The sequence below is a fragment of the Mus caroli genome, chromosome 6 (genome assembly GCF_900094665.2).
Source record: "Mus caroli chromosome 6, CAROLI_EIJ_v1.1, whole genome shotgun sequence".
NCBI lineage: Eukaryota > Metazoa > Chordata > Mammalia > Rodentia > Muridae > Mus > Mus caroli.
This window is the reverse complement of record NC_034575.1, coordinates 50,903,560-50,926,059: the sequence shown is the minus strand read 5'-3', so window position 1 is coordinate 50,926,059 and position 22,500 is coordinate 50,903,560. Positions and strand designations below refer to the sequence as shown.

The following is a 22,500-nucleotide window of genomic DNA, read 5'->3' as shown; positions in this document are numbered from 1 at the left end:
TATTTCTGTTTTTTTTTTCTTTTCCTGCCTCATACAGGTTGTTCAAACATTTAAAACATTGTTTTATTTAGTTTGCTTTCTTTGTAGTGGTTTATTGAGATTTGTCTCCCTCCATTTCAAGAGTGTTCGTTCTTCATTTGTAATAGTTGCTTAAGGTCTTTGACAGATAATTCTCTCAATTTTATCCACTCAGCATTGATGCTAATTATCCATTCCAATGCATCTCAAGATCAGTCTTCTTTATAAGCAAAATTTTAAACTTTAGTTTGAATACTTAAAATTTTATTCGATGACAGTCTTATTTAAATTCTATGCAAAATATTGATTTTTGTTATTGTTGATTGTGAGCCCGAGTGTATACAAAAAGACGAGTCAAGGGTTAATTTCATTTGCAGAAATCTTGTAGGGGCTCTGTCCCATACACCTCTTGGTAGCACCTGGGATGAGCCCTGTTCATCTGTTAGCTCAGGGCCTGAAGTCTTCGTATGTTATTCAGAGTCATGTCACTCGTGCTGCTACTACTACTAGCATAAGATTTTGCTTCTCCAAGCGTCTCTCTTTCCTTTAACACCAGTCCCACAGTTTACCTCCCCCAGGGTCTCCGTGTAGCTCACTTAGCAGAGAGATGGAGCTTCATGTGTCTGTGCCAACCCTTCTTCAGATGGCATGAATGCCAGGCCAAGAGGCAGAAAACACACACAGAGAAAATGCAGTGTGGGTTTACCTATTCTTTGGAACTGTAGCTCCTTTCTCAGAGTCTTAGGGGCCTGAGGCTGTAAGATGGTGGTGTTGCATCAAAGGAAATGAATATGTCATGGTTTCCCATGGCCTGAGTGTCAGGTGACCCATTTCCCATTCTTGTGCCAGAACTGAGAGGATTAGCGTGGAACTCTATCTATTCCTGCGGATATGTTATGTAGCTGCCCTGAGATAAGGCCAGATTACATTACAGGAAGATATGTAATGGCCACCACTGACTTTATGGTACTTTTAATTCTTGTCTTTCCCCATGCATCCTACCTGCTACTGTTAGCTGTAGCCTTCAAGTGCATACTCCATGTTTTCCTTCTAGATTTTATAGCTGTTCTCAGTGGGAGAGACAAAGCCAATGTACTTACTTCATCTTGCCTCCAATCAGACCTTTTCTCTTAGATTTTGTCTCGTTTATTTCTTTTCCTTATGAGTAGGTATTAAATGTCTTCAAAAATGCTTTCTGGGTTTGTTGAAATGATCCTTTTTGTCTAAGAAATTAACATCCAGATTAATATTTTTTTGGTTGTAGTATTATTATATTTCTGTGACCATTTATGATGTATACAATCAATATTTTGAAAAATTAATTTTGGGGTTAGCATACAAAGCAGTGAGTGTCACTGTGATATTTTCATCCCTCCATATCACTGTGTTTTGTTCTTACTGCCCTAGGACCTCTTAAGCCTTCATCTGGCCTTGCCAGTCTCTTCCCTTTCCCCAGACAGTCCTGCATAAATCCATTCCCTCCCTCATTCCCTTCCCCTTCCATTTGGCCTCTCCTTTCCTTTTTTCATTATAATTTTTCTACTTTCTGCTTTTGTGTCACCCTTCCCCAGACACACATTCTAGGTTCTGGATATGAGTGAAATGTCATATTTGTCCCTATGAGTCTGGTTTGTTTAACATAGCATACCAGTCTCCAGTTCCCTCTATTTCCCTTCGAGAGTCATGATCTTACTATTCTTTGCAGCTGACTATAGTTCTGTGTGGTACTTGTTCTGTCTTTGTTGTTCACGCATTGGCAATTACCTGGGCTCGTTCTACACTCTGGCTGTTGTAGACAGTGTTGCAGGAGCCAGGGTGCGTAGGAATCTCTGCTCTGGTTTACAATCCTTTGGCTTTAGACCCAGAAGAGGGATTCCCGTATTGCACAACAGTCCTGCTTTTGTTATTCTGAGGTTCTTCCATGCTGGCTTCCATAGTGGCTGCCCCAGTTTACACTCCCATGGGCTGTATATAAAACTCTTCTTTCCCTCTGTCAGAATTTGTTGTCTTTTGAAAAACAACTTTTTAAACATTTTCTAATATTTTACATGATATTACTTTACTTACAGTTAAGATTAATATGTCATTTTTCTTTCTTGTGTTGTTCTCTCCAGTTTTGGAGGCTTCTCTTCTAGTATTGTTTGAATGTATTGAATAATTTGCTTCTTGATACTTTACAGAAGTTAACTACAATACCATAGTATTATATACTTTCTTCTGTTGTATGTGTGTGTGTGTGTTTCATCGTTTTGTTACAAAGTCAATCCTTTATAGGGTATAGGTTTATTAGATATCATTCCTTTTATCTATTTTGAGTATGCTTTTTTAAATTAAAAATGATGATTGATATACATATGTCTGTTTGTGTGGGTGATGGTAGTGGTGTGTACACGTATGTGGACAACTCAGAGGACCACTCTGTGAAGTTATTCTCTCCTGAGTTCTGGGATCAAACTCAGCTCACCAGGTTTTTATGGCAAATGCCTTTACCTTTTGAGCCATCTTGCTTGCTCTTCCAGAGTATATTTTGATATTATGTTGTCCCCCCTAGAAACTTGTTCATTTTAACCATTTTTGACTTGACACGAAGTTACCTATAGATTACAATAAATATAGGTAAAGATGCTCGTGAGTGTGTGTGTGTGTTGTATTCTATTTTAAGTTTTTAGTCACTCTCAGTTGGTGACCATCTTGCAGATGCTCTGAGAACCTTTTTTGCTAGTTCCCCTTGCCCTTAGAAAAGCTCATACTTCAGAAAATTGTCAGGTGGGGGCCATTATCCATTGTCCATGAGGTCCCTTGATTCATAGCTTCTTTGCACAGTTGAAAGGGGGCTATCTATTGTGTGGTTCTGGATCCAGTAGAATGCCTGCAATGTCTATTATATTCTGGAGACTATTTTGAGTGATGATGACTTCCCTGTTATGACCAAAATGTGGCATTATCCATCCTATTCACTTGCAAATTGAGGCCAAAATTATTCTTAAATCATGAAAAGACTAAGTACAGTGAGTTTCTTTTTAAAATAATCTTCCTTATGTGCCCCTACACACTGGTTTTAAGGGTTTCTCTGTGCCTGTGCAGTGGTAAGCCAATTTTCTCACTTCATAAGAGCTTGACACCCAGTGTAAAGGAGTGCTGGCTTGGAAGACAGCCACACAGAGATTGATGAGCGTTAGATGACTCTTCCAAGAGTTGCCTGAAAGACCCTTCCATCATTAATTTCCAGCTGAGCTGTGTGCTGTGGCGCACTCAGTCTTCTGGATCTGTTTCTTGCCTGATCCCTAATGAACTGTGTTCAGGGTCCCCATCAAGGCCTCGGAAAGGAAGTGGTTGAACTGAGTTCATGCAAGGCTGGTGATGTCTAAAATGGCTACTCACCCACGCTATTGGGCCAGAAAGAACCTCCTGAAGGATTTAAAGGAAATCATTGACTTCCTAAGACTAAGGAAGGGGGTGGGGTGCTGTGACTTTAGAGTCTTAAGTTGTAACTTGGGCATGGTGGGATCCCACTGTCCAGAAGAGAAGCTGAATCTTGCAAGGCCCAGAATGGGTGGTCAAGGGCGCATCAGCACATGAGCAGCCTCAGAAAGTCAGCACATTTTAATAGTCATCTTCCATGGAGCAACAAATGAAGAGCTCGGATTTCCTCCCTGTAGTCTCTCCCTTGGCTCCTGTAACCTGGCTGGAGCCTAGACAGAGCTGCCAGGCTGTTGCTATGTATGTTGATGCTCCCAGGGAGTCTGAATCTTCTCAAAGGTAGACACTGATTGCTCTAAGCACCCAGAGGAGTGCTTAGAAGCTCTCACATAACGACCAGTTTCCTCCTAGGACCCAGAACGCTGAGTAATGTTCTTCACTACTGGAAATTCTTCTGAGTGCTTCTTGCTCTCCTTTTCTGCCAACCTCCCTTGTCTTCATAAAAGTCTGGGCTTCTGGAAGTTGTCAATGGAGGGACATTGTTCCTAGGAACCATTAGTTCACTCTCCCCATCCACACCTGAGAAGGGGGTTGTCCTGGAGAACATGAGCCCCGATAATCTATCATAGCTCTGTGTGTCTGCAGTTGTGTTCCAGACAATCTCCTGTCAGGGCCACACTAGCCTGCAGTACCACAGGATGCAGGCCTCTACTATGCCATCATGCCTGGCTATGTGAATGGCTCACTCTTGGTTTCTAAGCCTTGTAGTTGTCCAATGCAAGGGGAAGGTTGTGAGAGATGTTAGTGAGTGCCAAGAGGCATCCCGGTGGGAATGGCCCTTAGTTCTATGCTTCTGTTTTTCTTGACTTAATTGTGATGAATTTGATCCAGAAAGCCTTAGAGTTTGGCTAGGAGATAAGATCTGCTTGAAGGAGTAAAGACTTTGGACTCAGACAGTTGTGAGGTCAAATCAAGCTGCTTAAGAAGGTTCTTTTTGGATTATAAAGGTAGATAGTCTTGTGGAGTCCCTTTTTACTAGGAGGTTTTAAAGATCCCCATATGCACTTTGGCTAGTGTAGTGTCACAACTGCTGGGAAGAGCCTGCTGAGTTGTCCACAGTAACTGTCTGTACCCCTCAGGACTTTGCTTGACCTTTTTAGGTTTCTATGCTACTCATCAGGATAGTGATGCCTGTCTTATGGGGTGCTACAGGGTGGCAGTGAGAACGAAGATTTGGACAAGGCACAGTAGTAACCATGGGAATGGGTACTTCCACCTTTTTTCCAGGACCTCTCTTCCTGGATGCTTCTGTGGTGGGCCTGCTACTTGAGAGTCCATCCTACATCCCTCTCCAGCATCTTCTGCTAATCCAGTAGTTCTTTCTAAACTGCCTTGGAATGTGGCCTCTGCTTGCCCTGCAGAGTGAAAGAAAGATCCCTAGGGACATAGACAATCATTTGTGCCTCAGAGAGGCATCATGGTTGCCAGGCAGTGGGAAGGCCCAGGAGTTTGGGGACTAGAAGGGAAGAACCACATAGGCTGAATGAAATTCTTGTTTGGAATAGGTGACCTGAGGAGCCTTCCACATGGGTTCCTGGAGTGTCCATGCCTAATCCTGCTCCAGATAGAAATAAGACCAAAGAACCTGGTTATCCCACAGCCTGGCTTTGAGGGGGAGGTTTTCTTTTCTTTTTCTTTTGGATCGGGGTGAAGGTCCACAGGCCTTTGAAACATCAGCCCTGGAGTAGGCACTAATTCTCCTATTACTTCATCCTGTACTGGAACTTCATGACTGCTTTTGCTATCTGGGTACCATGGGGAAAACCACCTGAGTTTTAGTTTTCTTACATATGGAATAATCATACCCATCTCTGGAAGCTTCTGATCCTTTGAATAAATGTTCTTTGGATACCATGTACTTCAGTTATCTGAGATGTACTCACCCACCCATGAGCATTCCTTATGTCACCAGACTCTAAAGAGAACATAACATCTGCCTCTCTGGGTCTGGAGAAGCCCTTTCTCTTCACAACCCTATTAGTGAAGGCTTATGGTCTGTTCCTTTTTGTTTTCTCCCATTAGGATCTAATGGCTTAGAACAAAGTTCTGCGTAGTCACTGTGGGGCAGCAATCTGAGAGCAGCTTATCTAGAAGGTTTTGTCTTAGAGTCTGTCTGAGGCCACGTTGAGGATATCACAAGGGCAGCATTCAACAAGTTACATTAGTCTAGATGGGGCTGGAGGACCTGATTCCTAAGTGGCTCAGTCTCATAGATGGATACTCTTTGGTAGGAGGTCTTAGTTCCTCACCCTGTGGATGGTTCACAGAGCTGTTCCAGCAGTTGCTATGGTGATTGTTAGCGTTGCTTCCTGAAGCTTGAGAGCAAGTGATCAGAGAGAATGAGGTGGGAACAGAAATTGTTCATAATGAGCTTTGGGAGTTGTGCATTGATTATTTCCTATTGTTTGGTCAATCATGCAGGGATGTCTGGGCTTGGGAAAGGGGTTTACAAGCTGGGTCATGTTTCCTGGGGGCCATCTTGGAGGTTGATACCATATATCTTTTACCCCACAAAATCCTGCCTAAAGTGACAGATACACAGTTGTTTATGGTGTCTTCCGGTGGCCTTCTTATCTGCCAGCCTTGTGCTAGGAGCTAGGAATGTGGGTGTGATGAGGAAACACACATCCCTGTCTTGCAGAGTCTGTATGAAAAAGATATACAGTAAACTGCCTATCCCATAAGTCCTTATTAGTTTACAGTTCTCATGGGAATGATTAAAGAGATGGGTGGAGAAGGGGGGAGAATGAGGACATGTAAGGAGGGACCAGGTGTAGTCTGGATGCAGCTTCCAGAGGAGATTTGTTCCTCTGATCACCCTAACACTTCTCCAATCTGGTGAGCACAATTTTGACCATTTCAATGGTCAGTTTTAAATGTTAACTTGTCACTACCTAGAATCACTGGGAGAGAAGAGAGATTCAGTTGAGGAATTACTTAGATGAGACTGATCTGTGGGGGAATTGTGTTGATTGTTAATTAATTTGGGAAGACATTATGGGATGCACCACTCTCTAGGAAGAGGGTGCTGCACTACATAGGATAGGAGAAAGCTGGAAGCAGTAAGCAGGTGGCATCATGGGTACATTGGTTTCTCCCTGCTCCTGAGTATAGATTTGATACTTAAGTTCCTGACTTGACTTTCCTGTCACAATGAATTGCAATCAGAGTTGACACTAGAATGACCATCTTTTCCTTCACACATACCCTCCTCAGATTGAGAAACCCTCTGGAAAGAGGCATCACCTAGCTACAGGTCAGTGTTGTAATCCAGAGTGAGGTGAATGACTGTGAGCTGTCACTGGTGGAGACCTGCTTTCCTCATGTATGCTTAGGGAGAGAGAGAGAGAGAGAGAGAGAGAGAGAGAGAGAGAGAGAGAGAGAGAGAGAGAGAGAGAGAGAGCACACAAACAAGGTGAAGGCAGAATGCAGTGCACCATAAGACAAAGGGGTTTCTCTGCCTTCCTGATCCTGTTCCTAGAGGCCTTGATCCACTGTGGATGGGTTTCCAAAGCAGCATTGAAGAAACTCCACTTCCAACCCTAGGCCAAAGCCATGGTCTGGAAGAGCCTCAGCTACCATTCTATGTGAGCGACTAGGGTTCCTTTGCCTGGGATCAGCCATGCCTGTGACAGTGCAGATGATAGCATCTGTCACCTCGGCTTCTGCTGGCTGTCATTCATCCTTCATTAGGTACAGCAATGCATGTTATCCTCCCTCCCTCCATTGTACCCCACCTCAGGCCTTTCATACTGACCATTCCCTCAGCTTTTCTCTCTCACAAACTTTCTACTAATGCATTTTGATAGAATTTGGAAAAATAATGAAGTTGGGGCCAGGAAGATGGATTACTCATTGGTTAAAGCACTTGCCCTGAAAGTGTTAGGACTGGGTTTTGGATCCCCAGAACTCGTGTGACTGCCAGGTGGATGTGATGGCCTAGCCTGATGCACTTTCAGATTGGGAAGAGGGCTTAGAAGACCTCACATAGAATGGTTTACATGGGACAGGCTGGCTGGCCAGACTAGCTACAGCGCAATCTCTGCTTTGATTGAGAGAACCTGTCTCCATGCATCAAGTGGGGTGTTAGAAGAAGGTTTCTGCCCTGAGTTCACTCACACATTTGTCTGTACACACGTAAAACATGCATGCACACCACACATGCACACATGGAAACGAAAAAGACTCCAATGATACTTAAGAAAAAAAAGTACAAATTAGATTCCCGTGTTTCAATTATAGAGCAGTAGTTCTCAGCCTGTGGGTTGTGACTCCTTTACAGGTCAAATGACCCTTTCACAGGGGTCATCGAAGAACATCAGAAAACACAGATATTTAGATTATAATTCACAACAGTAGCAAAATACAGTTATGCAGGTTGGGGTCACCACAACACGAGGAACTGTATATGAAAGTGTTACAGCATTAGGAAGGTTGAGAATCACTGGATTAGAGGCTCTGGAGGTCCCTGTGTCCAGGTTTCTTTCCTTGACAAGAGTGACTTTTTCCCCCACCTTTTTTATTCTAAGTTAATTTTTATGACATAAAGTTATAGGTGCCAGCCATACAGATTGTCTTTGCCTTATTTCATGGGCAAGCTTATGTGTGGATGACAAAGCTTTCTGGCGGCCGGGCGGTGGTGGCGCACACCTTTAATCCCAGCACTCGGGAAGCAGAGGCAGGTGGATTTCTGAGTTCGAGGCTAGCCTGGTCTACAGAGTAAGTTCCAGGACAGCCAGGGCTACACAGAGAAACCCTGTCTTGAAAAACCAAAAAAAAAAAAAACCCAAAAACAAAACAAAAAAAAAAGCTTTCTGGCTTAGAGCCCCTATTGCTGTGATAGAGCACAACCAGAAGTAACCCGAGGAGGAAAGGGTTTATTCCAGCTTCCAATTCCATATCACAATCTGTCACTGAGGAAAGTTAGAGTAGGAGCTCAAACAGGGCAGATACCTGGAGGCAGGAGAAGAGGCAGAGGCCATGGAGGAATGTGACTTACTAACTTGTTCTTGATTTACTCAGTCTGCTTTTCTATATCATCCAGGTCCTGGATGTGCTGTCATACTCTTCAGGATGGACCTACCTATATTAATCATCAATTTAAAAATGTACCATTGGCATGCCCATAGGCTGGTCTCATGCACTTTTTCTCAACGGGGCTTCCCTCTTCCAAAATGATGCCAGCCTGTGTCACATTCACATAAAAAAAATGATCCAACCAACCCTCTATTTTCTCTTTGTTAATGACAAGACAAAAATAACAGAGCTGAACTTGCTGGGTCCTGGATGCCCCTGGAACTAGAATCTAGGGCACTTTGAACCCACTGCCATGCATGATTACTGAGGTCATACGTGCGATCCATGGTGAAGATAAGTGAGTGCTCTGAAAGGGTTCATACTTTTCTGAAACACGTGTGACACTCATCTTTTCCTGAATGACTCATCAAAATGAATGCTGTAGTGATGCCAAGGGTTCCCATGATTTGTTTTTGTTTTTGTTTGTTTGTTTGTTTGTTTTTCATCTGTGCTGTACCTTTCTGATAGGGAAGAGTCATGACTTAATTTTATATGCAAAGGAGGAGACCCACAGAGGACCAGTAATTCAGCAGAGGAATCTGGACTCTAAGTTTGGCTATCTGACTTGAAGTGCAGTCTTTCCACTGCTGTGGTAGAAAATGGCTTCAGAGGATGGGAGAACAATCACAGGAGTATTCTTTCTTTTGATGCAGCTGCATTTAGACTCTGATTTGGGCATTTGTTAGCGAGGGAGGTGGAAGATAGCAGGAAGGTGAAAAGAAGGGCTTAGACAAGACGTGGGTAGCCAAGGTAGCAGCTCAGCCTGTTTCAGGAAAGGACAGCCCAGGAAAGCATGCAGATATGTGAGGACAAGGTCAAGGACTTGGAGACAAAGTTGGGAAGTGGGGTGAGGTCTCCTTGGGCAGGGATTTATTACCCAGGCTTTGGCTTGCCCATAAAATAGGCTAGGAGGAGGCTTCAGTCCACAGCATAGGACCTAATGGAGGACTGCAAACTCAGATGCAGCAGCCAGGCAGTAACACAACTTAGGCACCAGGTGGCTTAAGAGTTGTTGGGTGGGGCTTTGTGCCAGGCACTCTTGAGAATTCTTGGGATGTAGAGAGCGAGACTGCAGGAAGCTGTCTCCAGGGAGCATACATACTCAGGTTGTATGATTAGAGTTGAAAAATACATATGCAAATAAGCAAAGATGCTAATTCTAGACCTGGTGGAGGCTGAGACAGAGGGTGGTCAGGGCAGTCCCTCTGGAGGCAGGCGTTTTGAGTTGAGTCCTAGAAAGTAAGAAGGAGGCTTCTGTTGAAGGTAATAACTGTAAGAGGTAGCAGCTTGACAGCTAGAGCCAGAGCCAGAGCCAGAGCCAGAGCCAGAGCCAGAGCCAGAGCCAGAGCCAGAGCCAGAGCCAGAGCCAGAGCCAGAGCCAGAGCCAGAGCCAGACTCTGGGTTACACTAGCTATATTGCAATCCAGCTCAGCTACTTACCAACTCTGGCTTAGAGCTGGTCATCTAGTGTCCCTGTTGTCCTCAGTTAGCTCATTGGAAAAGTGGCACTGTTAATAGCAATACTATCAGGGTTGTTGGTGAAATTGTCAGACATACTATATGGTTAGACTGATGCCTGGCACAGGGAAGGGCTGGTATGAGAGGCCAGTGCTCCTGAAACACTTTACACCACTGCTGTAGGAAATACTGGGAGCTGTATTTGGCAAATGTGAGAGACAGAAGGTTGACCAGTATGGATGGAACCTAGAGCCGTCGAGCAGGAAGGAGTCCAGAGGCACCACCCACTTAGTGAGACGTGTTGGAGGCCTACACCAGGGAGACATGTGCTCCATGTCACCTCTGAACTGGAACTCTTGGGCTGAGGCCAGGAGACAAGCCAGGAGAAGGGCTGGGAGATAGAGTCTATTTAACATGTGAAACCATTATGATAGAGTATAGGAGAGAAGGAAGAAAAGAAAAGAAAAGAAAAGAAAAGAAAAGAAAAGAGTCACATCCTATTGTATCCAGTCAGCTCCTCTAGGCAGCAGTGGGAGGAGAAGATGGGGCCACTTTCTGAGATGGAAAACCTGGGGGACCACAGGCTTGTGGGGAAAGTAGCCTGTTTGTTTTAAGAGCCCTGCTGCCCATCCCTGGAAACTACAGCAGGGAGCTGGAATGAAGCAGGTGTGGACAATAGGGATTCATGATACCCTGGGGGAGTCTTCCAAGCAAAGTTATGTCCTTTATTTTTAAGTGTCCTGCCTGCAAACCAAATACCTGCTTCTAGTTTATGACTCCCAGATGGTCCCTAATCGTCCATGTGGCCAGAAGATAAAGTGGCAAGCTGAGGACAGTAAGCCTTAAAGCGTCCCCTAGGAAAGCTTCGACTTGTGGACAGAGAAGGGAAGTCCCAGTAACATGGGGCATCTTTATCCAGGGCTCTGAGTCTTTATGCGTGGGTCTGACTTTCTCTTCCTATTCAGCAGCCCTTTCCTTAGTGACTCATGTGTGTTGAGCCTGTGCTAGACTGGAGGGAGTGGCTGTGCCAAGGGAGGCTCTGTCTAGTGGGCATCTGAGTTCCTGCCCAAGGGTGTGATGTTCTGTGCCCAGCTTCGTTTGTTTGATGCGGTTTGATCTCCTCAGCCCACGGCCAGTTGGTAATGATGTGGTGATTTATGCTTCTGGACATAACATTGCTGGCAGCGCATGCCTGAGCTGATGTCTGGGAGGGCTGTGTGTGTGTGTGCACGCACATGTACTAGTTCTCAAAAACTCAGGGTTTTGCAAGAAGCTGGAATCAAAATGGAGCCACATAAGGTTAGTCCTAGCGTGTGAAATTGAGTTCTAATATCAGATCTGAGGGGCTCCTTGTGCGCATGAAACTTTGCATCTTGCTGGTGACCTATTTAGGTGGGCCGTGATCTTGCAGCCTAGCTCCTTTCTATCAATGTGAAGTGCAAGAATGTCACCATTCATCTCATCCTTGACTTCAAGGGAGTTTTTTTCTGCTCACACACACATAAGTATCTATGCTTAGGTCAGAATATTGTGCTGATAACAATTCTTTTTCTCATGAGATTGCTGGAATTCACGGAGCAGTAGCCACACAGATAAGTGCCTGTGTTTCTCAATTGCACAGAAAAGCATGCCCCGTTCTTCCTATCACTTTCCTAGGCATGCTTTAGTTTCTCTCAAGCCTCCCTCCCCACCATGTGACTGCTTGTCCATTTGTGGCTGCCCTCCATGTTGACTTAGCCAAAGAGCAGGTTTTTCTCTTTCCTTTCTTTTCTTTTTCTTTTGTTCATCTTCCTCCTCCATACAGATGCTGAGTTTTTTCTTTTCCTTTTGGCTTGCCATTCTAGGATTTTTCCTTTTAAACTCTAATAAAATTGCTCCCCAGCTTCAAAATATTACTGAAGTAAACTGACAGGATTGAATATTGAATTCTATAGCATGTATTTTCTATGTCCGGGGGTTTCCAGTGAGCTCTTTGGATGCACACTTGATATTTCCTGCTTGAAGTTGGTTATGTCCTTCAGCTCTCAGGACTCAGAATATGAGTCCCAGGGCATGACACAGGAACTTATTAGAAATAAAGACTCTCACACATGGATTTTAAAACTTTCCACAGACGGTCCTTTGTTAGTTAAGCTTGCCTGTTTTAGAGGCTTATTAACGTATGATGTAGAAGATGATCCCTGTGCACTAAAAAAGACTGACTATTGTGGAACTTGGATTAGCCTAATGTAAAAATCATGGTGGAGAAATGAGTGGTGTTTATAGCACATGCTCATTGAAAACAAAACATTCTCCTTTGTTTAGATGACTTGACTTTCATTGGTAAAGAAGTGGGATATTTTTGTCTCATGATAGACAGTTGGGTTTGTTTGTTGGAAAAGAAACAGCTCAGAAGCTTGGACACATGACAGTTGACATCCAGTCCTAGAAGGGCTGTCAGAAGGAAAGAGGATCAGAGACTGAGTGAGGGACAACAGGACAGCCCCTGAGAAGATGTCTCCATGGAAAAGAAGGGCTTCCTGAAGTTGGAAGACTGTTTCATGGGACAGAGGATCAACTCGGGGTAGCCTTAAAGGCAGTTCAGAAGCAGCTGGAGGCCCAATTATTTGAGATGTTATAGGGAATCCAAGCATGTGATTCTTAGTTTTACCAACCCACTCTCCATGTGGTTTGTAATGAAGCCCCCTGCAGAGAAAAGGGAGGACAGGGATTTGTAGAGCCATGTTCCAGTCCCAGCCTGCCCATTCACTAATCCTGGTTACACCAAATCATTTAGCCCTTTCTCAACTATTAACCCCAAGAGATAGTGTGAAAATTAAATAGAAATTGCTGGGGTAAAGCTGTTACCAGTGTTTGCATGGAATATGAAATTAATAAATGCCAGTGTCTCTCTTTGTCTTCTTTAGACTTTTTTGTTTTGTTTTGTCAGGGTGGAGTGTAGCAAGCTATTAGTTTGAACAGCCAGGTTGGCATACTGTAATCTCCCTTATATTTTGCATTCTTGTTAACTGCAAATGACTGACTGTTCCCTGGATTGGTAACTAGGGTGTTTTAATGAAAGCAGATGCATAGAATTCTCTTATCTATGGTGGCTGCTAGGGAATGAGACAGGAGACCTGGATGGGGCTCCCATGACTGTCACCACATGAACCTACGTCTATGTTGGATAGCAGTGTTTTACAGAGATGGTTGACTGGACCGATGTACCAGCACTTGAACTTAGAGTGTGCTCAGACATAACTGCTTGCAGATGAATTTATACTCCCATTAGCATATACAACATGCATGTGAGAAGAGGAACAAAGACCTTAGTAATGAGAGAAATCTTTGTGCTCTCTCTTCATTATACTGGTCCATTTTCTGTTGCCATCACAAAATGCTGTGCACTGAAGTGATTTACAACGAAACAACATTTACTTCCGTCCTGACTCTGAAGGCTGGATGTTGAAGAGCCTAGCATCTGGTGAGAACCTTCTAAGATTACTGAAGGGCCAGCAAGCGCAAGTGAGTTCCTAACAACTCTTAGGCAATTATATCAATCATATCATGAGGGTTCTGACCCGAGGTGATGCCACCTCTTATTATTCTCCACCCGCTAAGACTGCTGCTCTGGGATTAAGCTTTCAGCAAGTGAATCTCTCATGGGGTGATTTCACTTCTCCTTTCTCCAGCTCTTCTGACCAGTGAAAGGAGTGATTTACAATATCATTGGGGTTACCAGAGTGTATATCCTCCCCTTATCTCCCAGGACACACTCCATCTTCATCCCTACTTCTTTAAACCTCATAATTCTGTCTTCCTGGAAGCCTCCTAGCACAATTCAGGTGGAGGGGATTCAGGAAGATGAAACAGAGGGCAACTAACTGCTGGATGGCAGGGTCAGAGCCAAGCATGTCTATGTAAGACAACTTCTAGAAGCCAAGGAAAAAGAACAAAGAAGTGGTCAAACTAAGCCAGATTTCACTTTTCATTAACATTTCACCTTGTTCTCTAAGGAATGACACACAGAGCAAACCAAACAAAATGCAATTTGTAGAATTTGGCAGGACATAAATAAATAAGCAAACCTGAAACGGGACTAGTGAAGAAAGAAAGAGTTCACACAGTTCTTTCCATATGACTCAGTTTTCCCCAAATAAATGACAAGTTGTCTTTTTAGCTTGGTGAGGACTGCTTTGATTTTTCCTTGTCCGTGCTTCATTTCAACCCAAGCTGAGCAAGTAGGAAAGCCATCCTAATGCCTGAAAGGCTTTGCTATTGCTCCCAGAAAGAAGCATCTAGAACGTACACGATCTCAGCCACTCTCAAATGATGAGTCCAACGAGTCATCAACACAGGTTGGTTTTCTTCTATACAAGAGGCTGATTCGGAGTTGGCTTGACAGCCAAATTGGCTTGGGTGATACCCAGAGCTTCTGAATGCAGCAGTGTGAGGAATCTCATGGAGGGTAGTGACGTCTTTGTGTCTTTGGGTAGAGACTGCAGTAGACTGCCTAAAGTCTTCTGTAGGGGGCAGGTGAACATAGGGCCCTCCTCTGTCATGCTTCTAACTTGAGACAGAGTAGAAGGGGGTCTTCCTGTCAGCCTTGATTGTACATCAGCGAGAATCATGGATCGTTGGATGCTGAACACTGATGGGCATCACGGCCCATGGATCTGGCATAAGATGATACTGAATTCATTTTTCAGATCTGCATTATTAGTTGTTTTATCTTAGGCAGTCTCAGTCTCAAAGACTCACTTTCCACATTTGAAAAAGTGGGGAGATAGTAGCAAAAATGGCAGAAGGCTTTGTAGAGGAAAAAAAAATGAGATGAACTAAATTAGCCCATAGTTACATTGCATAGCATATCCTACTTTAAACAACTGTGAAAATATACTTTATAATATGGTCATATTCTTTATGCTATGTGTAACCTGCCAGGAACTTTTCTGCTTACCTGATTTCCATTCCCCGATCACCTTCCACACCCCAGGCATGGCAGGCTTTGGTGAGTGTCACAGATGTGTCTCACCAAACTCTGTCTGTGCATGAGAAATCTTTACCCAGCACTGTATTCAGCTATCATATGTCAGAGTGAACAGACTCCAGGTTTGCTAAGCATCAGTATTATTTAAATCACGTGGAGCAAAAGGAGCCAAAAGAACTTTCTGTTTGCATCTGAAACATGATGGTAGCAGGTCTATGAGAGATGGGCACATTCCCTTCTCCAAGAGTACTAGGCAGGAGTGGGAGCAGGAGACATGGGTGTTATAGCTGATGCTCAGCTTTCCTTGGCCTGGTTTTGGACAAGGCATATGATCTCTTGCCATAACACTTTCATCACCCATGAAGTGAAATGAACTTCCTTCGGCAAGCTCTACTGGTTCAAACTCAGTTGGGTCTAATTCTGGCTTCCGTTCTCTGTCGTTATTTTCGACTATGAAAGGATTATTCTAGTGTTCTGGAGACATCTGGGAGTTAGGGCGTTCATAGGAAGCTTCTCCTAGTACTCAGTCCTGTTGGAATGAGTCCTGGTCAACCCTGTTCATCGTAGTGAAGATGGTGTGCCTACTGATAATCTCCTGGGCATATCCCAGGTATCAGGCTCCCTGGCAGGTAACCTTCTTCACACTTCTGTCTGCTACTTGCTTGCCTTTCTGTGGTGCTAGGGACAATAGAGGACAAGGTCAGTCTGTAGTCTGGCTCTTCAATGAGTGCACCCTTCCCTAGATCCTTTTTTTCCTCTCTCCTTTACATTGTTAGTACTAGGCAGTAAACCTAAGACTTTATGCATGCTAGGCAAGGGCTTATTTTGAGAACAAGGACAGTCTGATCCATGAGCTTACTTTGTAGACTTAGCAGGTCTTGAACTTGTGAACCTCTGGCCTCAGATCCTGAGTTGCTAGGATTATAGACCTGTGGCTACCAGATCAGGGTCCTCTCTTCTCTTCTTGAAGGCAAAGAGGCAATGTGGAAAGATATGACATTTGACTCCAGGTAAATTTGGAAGGAGGTTGTGCTGTACAACTGTGTGGTCTCGGGAAAAGCTACTCACCCTTTCTGAATGGTAGTCTTATTTGTGTGAAAGCAGAGACCGTGGGCTCAGTGTACACATTTATGTGGAGACTGCCATTCCTTCAATGCTTGATAAACAATTTTGAAACAATGAATGGATCCTTAGAGTACTTACATGTATTCGAGGATACTGATGTCTTTGTATCTTTCTGTCCTCCTGTAATTTCTCAGATATTCTTGGCTTCAGACACACTCTGTAAGGTGTACTGTTGGAGTTTAAACCACAGATAATTAAATAACTATAGTTCACAGGCCTTAGGCACTGAGTGGAATAGTTTTTTTCCCCCTATTCATCAGAGAATCTCTGCTTATGTGTGTCTTGGATTAAAATGGAAGGAGGAAGACAGTAAGCCTTACATGTAAGTAATTAGTGCTTCTGGAGGGAATAATGCTAGAAATGTTGGAGGGGCAGGGATGAGAGGCTGTCATGAAAGACTCTACTTAGAAAGCACCATCAAATCAAGGCAGTTAGCAGTGATTTTGAAGGATTCTCTTCCAACATGCTATCTTGTTTTTCTGAGGCTGTTTGGGTCTTTCCCAAGTTAAAAGGGACGCAATATCAAGCCCTTGTAGGCAGTTCTTAGCTTTCATTTATCTGGTAATTAGGGAAGGTACCTAGATATACATTTCAATCTCTCTTCTCTGGGATGTCCACTATGTGTGACATTTCATCTATGAGGTTTCGTAAGAGAGCTCACCTGGAGAGGGTCCCCAGGCATGATGCAGAGGTTAAGGCAAAAAACAGGCCTGGGTATATGCCGCCCCCCCCCCACCCCGCCCCCACCGGAAACCAGGCTCTACCTTGGGCTGCTACTCACTGTGTATTTGCCTCTGTAACCAGCATTCAGCTGCATTTACACTTATCCAGGTGTTGGGCTTTTCAAAACAAGGGTGGCAGTGTTTTTGGTTCTAGTTTTGGTTACAAAGCAGTGTGCACCTGCCTGGTTTACTGCCACAACTGTTAGGATTCCCCAAGCTTTCCTTGTGTTCACTGCTGCCCTTCTGAATGGCCTGGATTGTTTGTGGCCTAGCTGAGACATCAAAGTCCCCTTCAGTGTTTGGTGTTGGGATGCTTATTGTTCCAAGTTAATTTTCCCACCGTCTCACCAACCTTGATCTCCAGGGAAAGTCCTTACTTTGAAATTTGTTTTTAATCAATTTTATTGATTTATTTATTTTAGAGGAACCATATAGGAAACATTCCAAAGGTGAAAGTGAACGTAATTTTAGAATGCTTTCTCTGAGGTATATTAGTACACACGGTGCTTTCTAATGTACTTGTTAAAACCTGGACTCCTGTCACTGTTTGGTGGGACTCTGCTTCAGTTGATCTGGGATACAATGAAGATTAGTGGGATTCTCCAGTTGGTTTCCCACTGACCTTACTTGTATAGACATAGATGGAGAGATCTACCCAGCTGGCCTGTCTGTCAGGGCTGGCGTATCTCTTTAAGAGGCAAGTTCTGTGACCCAGCTTCCAGGCAATGCTCAGGACACGTGATATGCATAACTGACTTGGCAGCAGTATGAGCCAGATCCTCTTTTCAATAGTTCTACACTGTGAGAAGATCCTGATACTACTTACTATAAAAAGATGCCACTTGATTCTCACAGTCATATCTGCAGCCTTAGCAGCTGAATTTTACTTAGGCAGATACATTTTAGCTTATAATATAACATCAAAGCAATAGCATCATTAGAAGAACAGAATGGGGTGCTAGTTTTGAAGACTCTGAGTTGATGGTTTGTGAATTTTACTTCAATAAAGCTGTAGGGAGTAGTGGCTTCTTTCCCCAAAACATTGACCTAAGAGGTTGTCTTGGCATAAGGAATTTGAAAATTTCCCCAAGTGATTCTAATATTCAACCTGGGTATTCTTAGGGTACAGGTGGGAAGTCTAATATGTGATCAAGGACCTAAAACACTATACATATATATATATATATATATATATATATATATATATATATATATATGTGTGTGTGTGTGTGTGTGTGTGTGTGTGTGTGTGTGTGTGTGTTATATACAATATGCGCACACACACAATACACACACACACACATATATGTATATATGTTTGTCCCCATCATAATATGCAAAAACAATAGCTATCTCTTATCTCTCTGCTAAAATATTTTTAATGGTTATAAACATGATACATGCTTACTCTAAATTATTAACCTTATGCAGAAATATAAAAAGGGTAAAAAAAATCTAAATTATTGTCCTTATTGAGAAACATAGAAAGGTAACAAATTTTCTCAAATGTGACACACAAAAAAGCAATCAATTCTTTATCCGGCAGCATATATTTTATATTTGTCTCTTTGCACTTGTACACACATGCATGCTAGTTAGGCAGCTCAATATAGAAAGAAACTGTTGCATATATACATACCTTAAATCTGTGTGCTTTATGTTAACATCATAGCATGGATACCTTCCATACATCTGTAGATATCTGGACATACTTTGCCAAATTCAAGCTCTAGTTAACCTGATAAATGGAATTACTCTTAAAGCTTAGTGTGTGTATGATGTGTGTGCATATATATATATGTATATATATGTGTATATGTATATGTATGTATATGTGTGTGTATGTAATGGTAAGTATGTGTATATGTATGTGGCTTGTGTGTATATTGTGTATGTATATTGTATATTGTGTAGATATTGTGCCTGGTGTATGTATGTGTGTGTATGTGTATGGTTTCTGTGTAGTATGTGTGTATGAGTGTGTAGTTTATGTGTATGTGTATGTGTATTGTGTATGTGAATGTATGCATGTGATATGTACATGTATGTGGTTTGTGCATGTGTATGTATTGTGTGTGTATGTTTTGTGTGTATGTCTGTGCAGTATGTGTGTATATGTGTGTGTAATGTGTATCTGTGTGGTATATGTGTGTGTATGTATGCGTCTATGTGTGTGTAATGGAAAATAAATAATGCTTGGAGGTGTGTCCAAGCTGGGAGACAATGGCTCTCAAACCTATCTGAAAGTGTGCGGTCTTGAAATGAAGGGTGTAGTGAAGGTGTGTATGGTCACTCTTTATAGTACTCTTCCCTGCCTCAGTGTTGTTCTATTCTTTAAGCCCTTGACAAGGTCCTGTTGACACCAATATCTGGACCATGAGGGCAGAGTGTAAGTCAGAAGGACAGCAAGAAGAGAGCTGCATCTCAGACAGGAAGCAAAGCCATCCATTGTTGGGGCAGTGTGTTCATTTGTGTCTGAGGTGTCTGGACCTTGTATCCCTAAAGAAACTGGTAGCATATATTTATATTTGGAATCACATAACTTTTTTTTATCAGTTCTGGCAACTAATTCTTTAAAACCTACAAGCATGCAGGCCCCAATGAATCAGACTTTCATCTAGACGGTCTAGAAGCCAGTCTGAGGTGACTGGTCCAGATGCCGTCTGTGGCATTTGTAGCTACTCATTCTACGTTAGTTCTAGAAGCATCAACTCATCACATTATTCATTGGTCAAAAGAACAGAAATCTGAAAATTAAAAGTTAGAGTTCTTGCAATGGGTGGGAGCAGGTTACAACTTGTGCCAGCTGTTCTGAAGAATTGAAACCGACCAGTAGCCACAATGGCACCTGGGGGTTTCTCAGCAATACATTTTCTTGGACATATACCATATTCACTGTATTTGAACTCAGCATTTGTAATCTGCATTTCAGCAAACTTTCTAAGCTGTTTTGATGCCTGGTGAAGTTGGAGAGCTGGGTCTGGAAGGGGAGCAAAGTGAAACACAGGCAGTCATTTATGGCATATACAGGGAAAGGCAAAGCCACACCTCACATTGAAAGACGGTAGGGGTGAGTCTGGGGGAAGACCTAGAAGGGATGAGTGTATGAAACTGAAAGATGCCGAGGGAACTGTGATCACTGTAGTTTGGAAAGGTACTGCAAAGGCCAATGTGCCTAAGGCTTTGTGCTAATGGTGGCACTCCTGGGGAAGGTGAGATCTTAAGGTGGACCCTACTAACTAGCCTTTGGTCTTTGGAGGCATGCTCTTGAAGGGACTGTGGGTTCCCAACCCCTTCCACATCTCCCTTGCTTCTTGATAATGAGGCGACTTAGTTGTGCTTTGCTAAGACCTCCTACCAATACCATCTGGTACTAGAGACCTAAAAGCAATGGCTCCACTGGATTGTGGGATGGAATCTGAAGAATGAACAAAACTTATCTTTGCTTTGTAAATGAATCACCTCAGGCAGTTGTTAGAGAAAGCGGACTAACAGTGTAGTGGAAGATTAAGTTAGTGCCAGGGCTTTGATTCCAGGCCAAGTGAGTTGGATCACATCTTGTAGGCTACTCCTGGAAACCATTCAGTGGGGGAGCATGGCGTCTACCTGCACTTCATGGAGGACAGTCATTCTGGGCTATCGTATTACTTCTGGGTAGAAGCTACTCTCCTGGTACTTCAATGGCCTAGATTTTGATGCCTGCCCTTCCTGGTTTAATGTGGATCTGGGTCAGCAATTCCCATTCTTGTCTAGGGTAGCTGGAAGGGAAGTCCCAAGACTTGATCTGAAATAGTAACCCGGGGAGAATGTGCCTTCCCCAGGCTAGCAGTTAGGTGGATGCTCATTTTTATAGCTCTTGTAGTGACTTGTGTAATACTGCTCTGAATGTAGCCCGTAAGTTTCAGCAGTAAAGGATTTTAAAACAAACAAACAAACAAACAATCCCAAACAAACGAACAAAATCTCTGTCCCATATTCTTCCGAGGTACAGTGTCTAAAGAGGAAACAATTTGAATGCAAGGCCTGGAGAAGCATGTAACAAGTCAACTCCTCCTTCCTTCTCCCTCCAGATATAACATGAATATTCTTCTAGAAAGCCCTAGAGGACTGGCTAAGTTTTTCAAGTGCTCACAAAGCCAGTGCTCTTCAGGTCAAACTCCAATCAGGTTCATGTAAGAGGCTGAAGTATGGGGAGGAGTCCTCCAGTGCTTAGGCAACTGCACTGCCCTGCCCCAGGCTTGCTTTGCCTATAGGAAGGAAGGGAAGTATGTTCAGTAGTGGGTTTACCAGAAGCCTTAGAAGACAAAAGAAATATAGAATGCTAATAGAGCCCCAGGCCCTTTTCTGAAGTGAGAATCTTTCCCTTAAAGAGTCCTTGGAATGGATGCAGTGATTGAGCGGCTAGTGTTGAAATGATATGCGTGCAATAGCAGCGCCCCCTGCTGGTCATTTTGTATAATGATGCAAACGTGGATAATTCCACGGGATGGTTCCAAAGCCTAAGGCTGAATGTACAAATACTGTCAACTTTAAATAGTTTAAATAGTTTGTAAACCTAGAGAAATCTGCGACTCCTTTCACCATTTGCAAAATGATGCATGAGTTTAGGAAGCTGATATTCTCCTGTCCTGATATGTCAGTTTCATTCGAAGCAATGGTTACATTAGCGATCACTTCTATTCTGCCTGCTGTTGCCTTCATTTCTTTCCTAATCTAAAATGAACAGGATTTTATTGTTGATTGGCCTTGCATCATTAGAAAAGATCACAAATAGTTATGTCTGTTTTTCATGGATATATAGGACACCACATATCAATCTTAAATGAGAATAAATGGGATATTTAAATTTAGCAATGGCTGGGAGATGGTGCCGTGTGTAAAAGTACCTGCAGGGCTCGCAAGTGTGAGAACCCAAGTTCAAATCCCCAGAACTTATAAAAGCTAGATGCCTAGGCGGAGCCTCCATAATCCTAGTGATTCTATGAGGAGATGAACACAGGACACAGGAGAATCCCAGGAGCTCAGGGGCCAGTTATCTTGGCATACACAGTGGGAAAACAACAGAGAGCCTCTCTCAAACAAGGAGGAAGGGAAGGAATGCTCCTTGAGGTTATCCTCTGACCTCCACCCGTGCTGTGGCCTGTGTGCAGCTGCATCCACACATACATAATGCTCATGTGTGTATATTTGCACACACTTAACACATGCATACAAACACAAAATCAAAAAATAAACATAAAAGTATGTGAAACTTATGTTTTTACAGGATACTAGGTAGCTTAGTTTGGTCCAAAGTTGTAGGGATATAAATTGTAGACTTAGGGACTGTGGCTCCATATACTTGATTATAAACTATGGAGACAAGATAGAGGACATAACGTCATCCTTGGGGCTTTCTTTCTTTCTTTCTTTCTTTCTTTCTTTCTTTCTTTCTTTCTTTCTTCTCTCTTTTTTATTAGATATTTTCTTTTTTTTTAATTTAATTTTATTTTGTTTGTTTGTTTTTGTTTTTTGAGACAGGGTTTCTCTGTATAGCCCTGGCTGTCCTGGAACTCACTTTGTAGACCAGGCTGGCCTAGAACTCAGAAATCCACCTACCTCTGCCTCCCAAGTGCTGGGATTAAAGGCGTGCGTCACCACGCCCAGCTGAAA

The 22,500-nt window shown here is 43.1% G+C and overlaps 1 protein-coding gene across 1 annotated transcript in view; it reads left to right on the top strand.

Annotated features, from left to right (window-relative positions):
* Pde1c (phosphodiesterase 1C) overlaps positions 1–22,500 on the top strand; it is a 535,503-nt gene that overhangs the window by 145,200 nt on the left and 367,803 nt on the right. The gene's annotated exons all lie outside the window — the stretch shown is intronic.